The sequence below is a fragment of the Lissotriton vulgaris genome, chromosome 5, assembly GCF_964263255.1.
Source record: "Lissotriton vulgaris chromosome 5, aLisVul1.2, whole genome shotgun sequence".
NCBI lineage: Eukaryota > Metazoa > Chordata > Amphibia > Caudata > Salamandridae > Lissotriton > Lissotriton vulgaris.
In genome coordinates this window covers 170,337,998-170,346,918 of record NC_141693.1, presented here as the reverse complement: position 1 = coordinate 170,346,918, position 8,921 = coordinate 170,337,998, and the positions used below count along the sequence as shown (strand labels likewise).

The following is an 8,921-nucleotide window of genomic DNA, read 5'->3' as shown; positions in this document are numbered from 1 at the left end:
AGTTGTTCGATCTATCTTAACCCAATCTATGTCCTGCACCGGTACTTTCTCTTTTAGCCATGTTATTACTCTCTCGTATTTTTCCATGACTCTGTCTGATGGACCGTTTGTCTGGGTATCTCTCGGAGGCTCACAAGTGGGCCATTCAATACTAAGTTTGCATGCCGTCCACAAATCTCCGGGTACCACGATATCGAACAAAGTGTTCAAATCGATCCACAGTACCTTAGAGATTTTCACGAATCTCTCTACCTGCTTGTACCACTCCACGGGGTTCTCTCTAAGTTTTGGGAAAGAATTAGTGAATGCCGCTAAATCCCCCCTACTCCAGGGTACATGAACGTAGTTTCCGTTCGCGATTTCTCGCAAAGGGAAAGCTTCCTTTCGCATTAGGTCTGTATCCTGGGACTTCACAAGTGTACTCCGTCTGACAGATCCCCTCTTGGACCATTTTTCCTCCCATCTATCCAGATCTCTCCATATTCTAATACACATGATTAGTTCCCTTATGTGTACTCTTAGCCCAATCGTTCTACGCTCATCTAGATCCCGATCCGTGCAATTCAGCCTATGGTTGGCCTGTAAGGCTTTTGTTCGTGACATGTCTATCATATACTTTTCTGCTAATTCGGATAACTTTTCATGAGCTGCCCTTGCTTTTCGAGTAACATCCTTAGATAAAAACAGTATTTCATCTGGATCGTACAGCTCTAACCTTTCTATTGCCACTGTGCCATCAATTATTTCATCCAAGTCTGATTTTAAACTCATTACATCTATGCGTCTTGCTTTTATTTCAGCTCTCAGTACGTCAGACCTAGGTTGTTCTCTTGCATCCCTCTCACCTCCACTATGCGCCCTACGCCTAAGCACAGGTGAGTTATGAGGAATTTTTCTTCCATCTCTTTGTTCCCACCTCTCTAGATCCCAAGCCTTTCCATCTTCCCTTGGGGTATGGTGGAACAATGCTCCATCCCTCAACCCTACATTCCGTCTTTTCGGCTCGGTTTCTCCAGATACGAGATAGGATCCTCCGTGCTGTTCTAATCCACTGTAACTTGCTTGCTGTCTAGTGTCACTCAACAAACGATAAGGACCTTCATGGCCCTCCATGCTCCCTCGATCTCGTTCGTGATCACCGGATGTATGGCGAGACGTTTCGCGACTCCCTATATTCTCATGACTTCGTTCTTGATCACCGGACGCATGGCGAGACCCTTCACGACTCTCTATGTTCCCGTGATTCCAATGTTGCATATTTTCATCCGGGGTATGGTGTGTGCATCTGAAAGTATTTCGGTACTCCTGCGTCCTTCGTTCTCCCTCACTAAAGGTGACGCGAGGCACTTCCCCACACCCTGCACTCCTGTCGTTGCACGTTTGCCTATTGCCACTAGTAGTAGGGCAAGTATCTCCCCTGCTTCCTTGACTCCCTCTCTCCCACTCCGGGCTGCTTTCGCCAGCTCCACAATGAGAGAGGATCTTGTTATCCTGGTCTCTCCACTCTGCTCCTATTTCTAAACTTTTACTCCGAGCCTCTTCGGCAGTATCCCATTCTTTCAGATATTCCCTTAATTCCTTATAGGATTTCGGTTTCGGTCCCCTCAAATCCATTGATCCTCTTTGACCCCCTTGTTCTATCCAGGGACCCGTTGCGGAATCTAATGGGGTACTCCGACTCACTGGTGCTAGTATCTGCCTCTGAGGATTTATCGTGTTATTCCTATTCTCCATCTCTGCCCTTTCCCTGTCCCATCTTGCCTGTTCCTCCTGCTGGACCCCCTCTGGGTTATAGATTGGCACTATAGGGCCTATGGTAACAGGTACTTGTAGAGCGTCTGGCATTTGGTACGATTGTGCATGCTGTATTTCTGGCACCTTCTGGACCACGAATCTTCCTACTACTCTCTGTTCGGAACTAGATTGAAGTACTTCCTCACCTTTCTTGGTATCCCACTCTGTTACTGGGATCGATTTATATTCCCCCCATCTAGCTCCGTCCTCTTGCTGTAGTACGGGGCTTGCAACTTCGCTGTTGTACGGAGGTGGTCTATCTGTTAGTAGTCTCTCTATCAGATCCTCCTCTGTCTCGCTATCCTCATCTTCTTCCAGAGGTTTCTTTTCTCCCGTAGCTTCTATCATGGTGAACAGTTTGTCTGCTTCTATCTTTTGCACTCTCCACTTCTTAGCTTCCTCATCCCATTTCGCATCCTGCACTGCCTTTACTGATCGTCTCACTCTTTCTTGGCGCCTCTTTAAATTTCTTTCGTGTGCTGCTCTAAACCATGCACTAAGTGCTTCGAACTGTGTTGGCCTCGGTAGAGGTCTCGCTGCAAGCATTACTGCTTTCAGTTGGTTCAACACTTCTAACTTAAATGTTCCGAATCTCGGAAACGTCAGTTCCTTATTCCCTTCTGTTAGCCTATTCCACTCGGAGATCCACATTATCGAGTGTAAGCCTACATTTACTGCCATATGATAAGCTGGTGTGCCTTCTGGTGGAGCTTCTTCTCCGGCATATAAGTTTCTTCTATTTCTCTTAAAGATTGCCTTTAAACTCTTAAAGCACTTCATTTTTGATAATCTACGATTTTTCTTATCAATTCTCTTCCTTATTTACGTCCCGATGACAAACCACCAATCCCTGTGCGACTCTCGCTAATCAGCCTATCCCAACGCGGTTCTATGCCAACCGACCAATCTCAGCGCGGCTCTACGCTGACGTCACTTGTCCCCTCTGCAGCAGTTCCCCTCCTTTCTCAACTCGTCTCGCGGTCTTGCATGCGTTTCATTCATACGCCGAAAAATGACTACTTCCGTCCAAGCGATTACTTTTCTCTGACTGTACGGCCACAGTCTAACTGTAATTGTCACCTCAACTGGCGAGACGTCTTCCTCTTACGGTCAGACGCTCACCTTAACTGATAGGTTACTTACACACAGTAAACGTACGACCAGCGTCCGTTACTCATACACTCACTCAAACGCTCCCCCTATCATCGGTCTGCGGGCGATCAATGGTACCTCATGACCCCCTTTAAATGGTAGACAAATTACTCTGGGTGTTCGATACACCCGAACCACTTAAGCCCTCTCTGGACATAAGATTTTATCCGGTTGCGCGCGCTCACAACCTTCCCCCAATCACACTACAGGCATTCAACTCCGCTTGACATTACAACACAGGAACAACATAAAACACCGCAATCTTACAACGCATGACCCTTATACTCACTCTCGACCGACTCTGCTGCTTTTCTCTCGACGCACAGTCAGCACCTTCTTCGGCAGGGATTCTTCTTCTGGTCGTCGATGACTAGGGACCTTGGGGTAATCTAACCTAACCTAGGTTGTCTTCCTCAAGAAGAAAACCATCTTTCTCTGCTACCAACTGCGGGGAATGAGATTTTAATATCTTTTATGATCAATTTTGATAACTTATCTCATTCGTAAATTTTGGATCGGTTGTTATCTGTCATTGAGTAAAAGACAACCCCTGCATAGATTAGATAAACCCCATAAACTGACGCAACTCTGAAGAACCACTTACAACTGATGAAGTTTAAAAGTTTTAATATAAAATTAAGAAAAGTTGCAAATACAATCCTCTCAGGATAAAATTCAGCAAATATACAGGAACTAGAAGGAACATATATTCCCTAAAGAACCTCAATCTACAAACGAATACAATTAAAGTCAGTTCCAGAATCATTAAATTAAAAAGCATAGATATGATGTGGTTCCGTTGCGTCATCTACAAAAGGAAAGAATACAAGTTAAATCTGTCCCTACTCTATACTAGGTGACATCCCTACTTCGCAAGTTTCTAGTACCCTAAAAAGGTGTCAGCAGTTTGACTCCCTAAGAAGTTCAAACTCTCTTAACCTCTAAAGGTAACTTAAGTTTAAGAAGCAGTACCCTCTCTGCCTACCCATCCGATCTCTAAGGGTCCTCGGCCTACTGCTCTCTTGCGCTCTGATCTCTCTCAGCGCATCTGCTCAAGTCATCTGCTCTTTCTAACTTGCCTCTCGCTGTTCTCGCTGAGCTCTTGCCATCTTCTCCCCGGGGTGCTGTCCCTAAAATACACAATCACAGTGTGGGTGGAACGCCCCTTCGACGCCCACCACGGACTTTCCCCCATGATGTCATTTTCTAGCTCTTTCCATGGCTTCGTCTCCTCGCGTCGTCCGTTAAGTTGACCTTTCTCCTTAGACGCCATCTTCGTCTTCTTGCTGGTGACTTCATTTGACTTTACCTTTGACACTTTCGGAGCAAAATCTATCACCTTATCAGAACTTTACTCTTTACGACTATATACGTAACCTTTCTTGGTCTTGTGAATGGTCATTTCAAAACAAGACTCAAATTCCAATCGTCTCCTCTCATGTTTAGGCAATAAACTTCGTCCGACATTGTCACCTTAAATCTAACAAGAACTAGACTCTTCGGCTCGCACATTCAAGTGAAGGCTATTCACGACTCCTATGAGCCCACTAAATTACCAACAGCGGACTACACTCCTGCGAACCCTTGGTCAGTCAGGTTATAATCACAAATGACCTAAAACTCTTCTAACATTCCTACAACTTCTTCTACACAGTATAACCTTTAACACACATTTATATATGATCGCATTTAGCAAATCCCTTGCTTATAAGTGAATACATTTTACATAGAATATAAATTACATAGAATATAACTTTATATTCTCATTTGTTACATCGTTATATATATATGCTCTCTGCACATTCTCCATGTTACACTTCTCGCCGTTTCTGCATTTAAAGTTACACACGTACATGAATTCTGCTTTGCACGTTCTTCTGTTCGTGAGCATTTCTACACATTTCTACATTAGCCCACTACGTATACGGGCCTTCTAAATCTAATACATTCTAAAGTGAATACAGAATACATTTCCTATATTACTTTGGTCACATCTGTTAAATTTATGCTATAAGCGTCAACTTCACGTTCGATATACATTTCATTCCTACGTTTATACGATATGCTTGTAAATATGACTCGGATATACATTTTATTCAAATTGCGCTCTCTCAGTATTGTATAGCAAAGCGAATGGCTTTAACTTAAGAAAAGGCGACACCTATTGCATTTGTAATGCTTGTTAAGAACCTGCAGCAGTGCATGGCAAATAAAACTCTGCAACTACCTGTTTGAACTAATAGGAAAGTTACAGCAACTGCATTTAAATAACCCTTTCAGTCTACCATTATATATCTTGCTGGACAGTATTATCTGTTTAGTTATTCGCTAACTTTAATTTATTTTAGGAAAAGGTATGCAATTACTGTAGTTTCTCCCTCTTTCGGGGGTAAAGAGATATATTCTAATGCACTCTGGTTTGGTCATTTTGAAATGTGAATGACTAGCAGGATGGAAATGCAACTGTGCCTGAATGCTGGCTGCTAAGGAATGTAACAAAGTAGTGGGTTGTCCTAAAGGAGCTAGTTGGTCAATAAAATAAACATCCATAAACCCCACAAACATTTTCCATTGTCCAAAAGTATTTTACCTTCAGCCTTTTCCAGCTAAAAAGGTACCACTTCTCTGGAACAGGAAGAGGCATGACTGCTTATTTAAAATTCATATCTAATGCAGGAACCCAGGGAAGGATCACTAATCTCTTGCTGTTCTGGTCGACTAAAGAACGGTTTAGCGAACCCGAAGCAAATAGCATTGCTAAAGTCCAGACGGGACTGGATAATTTAAATGCCACAACTACCCTATGGGCAAAAGAGAAATAAGCATTAACAAAAGCATGCAATAAAGTCACATTTAAAAGTAGACAGCTGCCAGACTGCACTCAGACTTTCTCTCATTACAGCTCAGAGGGTTAGCACCTGCTGCACAGAACCTGCAGGCCACACGTGTTTATCACAGGGACTGGACATGTGTTTCATCATTCCAATGTTGCCAAAAGCAGTTTCCTTGATTTGGGCAGTGCTAGTAGCACCTGTGCTTTGCGTGAGAAATCGCTATAAAGGGTATGTTACGAATTGTAAAGTGCTTGTTACGGTAATTACTAGCCGAACACCTGTCTGCTTTTAACCAAACTGCAAATCACTCGCCAACACAGCGCCCGTGCATTGATACCCGCAACAGAAACGGCCCATCACACTAAATAGAAACAGAGTAAAAGTCTGACCTTGAGATGAGCCCTGCAGATGCCCCAACTGAAGCTCCCCGCACTGTGCTCGTGCTGCACTTACCATGTCAGCACTGCCCAAGGTGTGAACTGTTGTGAAAGTGCTTTTGCTTCGGCCTTGCACGTGCCCCCCAGAGCCGTGTCATCTGCAGTGGGGTCTCTGCTGGCCACCGGGACCATGCTGCCCTCCCCACCCCCGTCGCAACCACCCGCCACTGCTGGCGACAAAACAGGTGTGAGGGTTGACCATCTGCCCCTGGGCACAAGGCAGGGCCTTATTTAAAGACCCACAAGCGTTTGTGCGAAGGCAACGAGGCTGCAAATTGTCATGTTAAAGGCCTGCTACCTGCGCTTTGTTAACATGACAGGTATAGTTGTAGAGCGCCATAGCCTCAAGGCGCTATTGAGATATAACAGATCGGCCCTCATGGTTAGGGACACAGGGCCCGATTCACAGAACTAACTTAAGACAAAATCCTAAACATACTACTTTTGGTATTCACAGAAGTTAGGATTTTGTCTTAAGTTTGTCTTAAGACAGACTTAAAACAGACTTAAGTTAGGATTTTGTCTTAAGTCTGTCTTAAGTCTGTCTTAAGACAAACTTAAGACAAAATCCTAACTTCTGTGAATACCAAAATTAGTAAGTTTAGGATTTTGTCTTAAGTTAGTTCTGTGAATCGGGCCCATCGAGTAGAGAAACGGGGCCCAGTTCAGAGTGGAAGGTTAAAAAAAGTAATCCGATTTCGGAGGGGAAGTGGTACATCCTCAGAGTCTGCCAGCGGGATATCTGATAGAAACAAGACCAAGTACAGAGAATGCAATTATACTATGCTTTTATCTAACGTTTCGGAACATGTTGCAAATAATACGCTTGTCCTTGCAGAAATTGGATGTCAAATACATTGTTCTATTACAAACCTGAAAATGCACAGACTAATCGCTGATACTATGATGTTGGATTGTAATGACTAGGGGCCAGATGTAGGTAAATTAGATTTACCGATTTTTAATTATCGAATTTTACCGATTCGGTAATTAAAAATCGGTAATTCTGAAGGGTGGATATGTAGGTATTTCCAGATGTGGAAATACCGAATCTGTAACAATCGGTATTTACCTTTGAAGCCCATAGGAATCAATGGGAAATACTGATTCTGTTTTTACAGAATCGGTAAATATCGAATTTTGCAAGGGTGCAGGGGGTGTCACTTTGACACCCTCTGGCACCCCACAAATAGGCATGTGCGCCATGTGGCACACAGACATGCCCTGTCTGTCACATGGCTAGGTGTGCATGCACACATGTGCATGCACACCTGAATTCGGTATTTTACCACACAATAGGATTGTGTGGTAAAATACCGATTTTGTAGGGCCTTTGGGACTCAGAAGAGTCCCACCTACATCGGAGATTTACCAAATCGGTAAAAATACTAATTCGGTATTTTACAGAATCAGTAAATTTACTGATTCGGTAAATTTACTGATTCTGTAAAATTGTGCCCCTACATGCCAATTCTTGAATACCGGTCGGTAACGGCCGAAAATACCGATTTTCGGCCGTTACCGACCGACCTACATCGGGCCCTAGGCATTGTAAACCCCTTAACTAACACAGGGGCATATTATCAAGGGGGTTTATCTCCGTTTTTTTGGCTTTTAAAGCCAATAAAGCGGAGATAAAATTATCTCCCTATTACATAGCTGTTGCTAGCACCAGTTAGCGACAGCTAGTAGGAGATAGCGACCATCTTGGGCCCCACTTTGCATGTCAGAGAAATTTATCACTAATGACATGCACAGTGGGCGTGCCAAGATGTTAGCGACTGGAAACAGTCGCTAACATCGCTATCTCCTATGGCAACAAAGGACAGGGTTTTAGGTGTGAGGGAAATACTGGGCGCACTGCTTGGGTTGACGCACAGGAGAATGCAGTGAGGCAAGGGTGCATACAGGTGAGGGGCAAGTCCCTGCAACCCCTCCAAGTGTGTCTGGAGGACACACTATAAACAAATAGAAACAAAACCAGTTGCACATTAAAAAATAAAGTTTAAAGCAATAAGATGTCTCAATGGACATAAAGTTCATGTGTTAAAGGCAAAGGATTCGATCATCAGTGTTTCAGATTTTCTTTTATTGATTCCAGAAAGCCAGCCGACATGTGTTTCGTCGCAAGAAAAACACACTTTTCCGCGACTCCTCAGGGCTGGGGAGGATACAAAATAATGGATGGAGTACATGGTGTATACAACAGCATGAGGTCAATTGTGACTGTTTATGGTGACTGGTGAGGGTAAGTGACTGGTGAACATGGGGAACAAAAACATATGAGGGGATGCACAAAACACCACCCTGGTACCTGTGATACAAATCTTGATACTTGTGGGGGGGGTAAAAAAGGGATGTGGGTCGGCAGTGATAATAAATGTGAGGAGTAAACTAGTACCTAATAAAGGTAAGGTATAAAACTGGTACTTTATGCATAATTAACAAATAAGCGTGTCGCAATAGGAAGGAGGGAAGTGACATTAGGAAAATCACAGAAAAGAGTAGTGGGATAGAAATAGCAGGAGGAGAGTAAGGCTAACAGGAAGGTGGTAGCAGTCGCTATAAGAGGGGGTGAAGTCGGAAGAATTGATGTGTAAGGAAGAGAGTAATCTCGCTTGTGGACCAGGTACAAGGTTTAAGAAGGGAAGTGCGCATCCTACCTGTAGATTAGAGAATTATAACTACAGGTCTGTAGTGCCAC

At 43.7% G+C, this 8,921-nt stretch overlaps 1 protein-coding gene across 1 annotated transcript in view; it reads right to left on the bottom strand.

Annotated features, from left to right (window-relative positions):
- Positions 1–3,733: 3,733 nt before the first annotated feature.
- LOC147710415 (uncharacterized) overlaps positions 3,734–8,921 on the bottom strand; it is a 203,107-nt gene continuing 197,919 nt past the window's right edge. The window contains exon 2 of the mRNA XM_086919995.1: positions 3,734–4,839. The gene's annotated coding sequence lies outside the window, so the exon portion shown is untranslated. The remainder of the gene's footprint in view (positions 4,840–8,921) is intronic.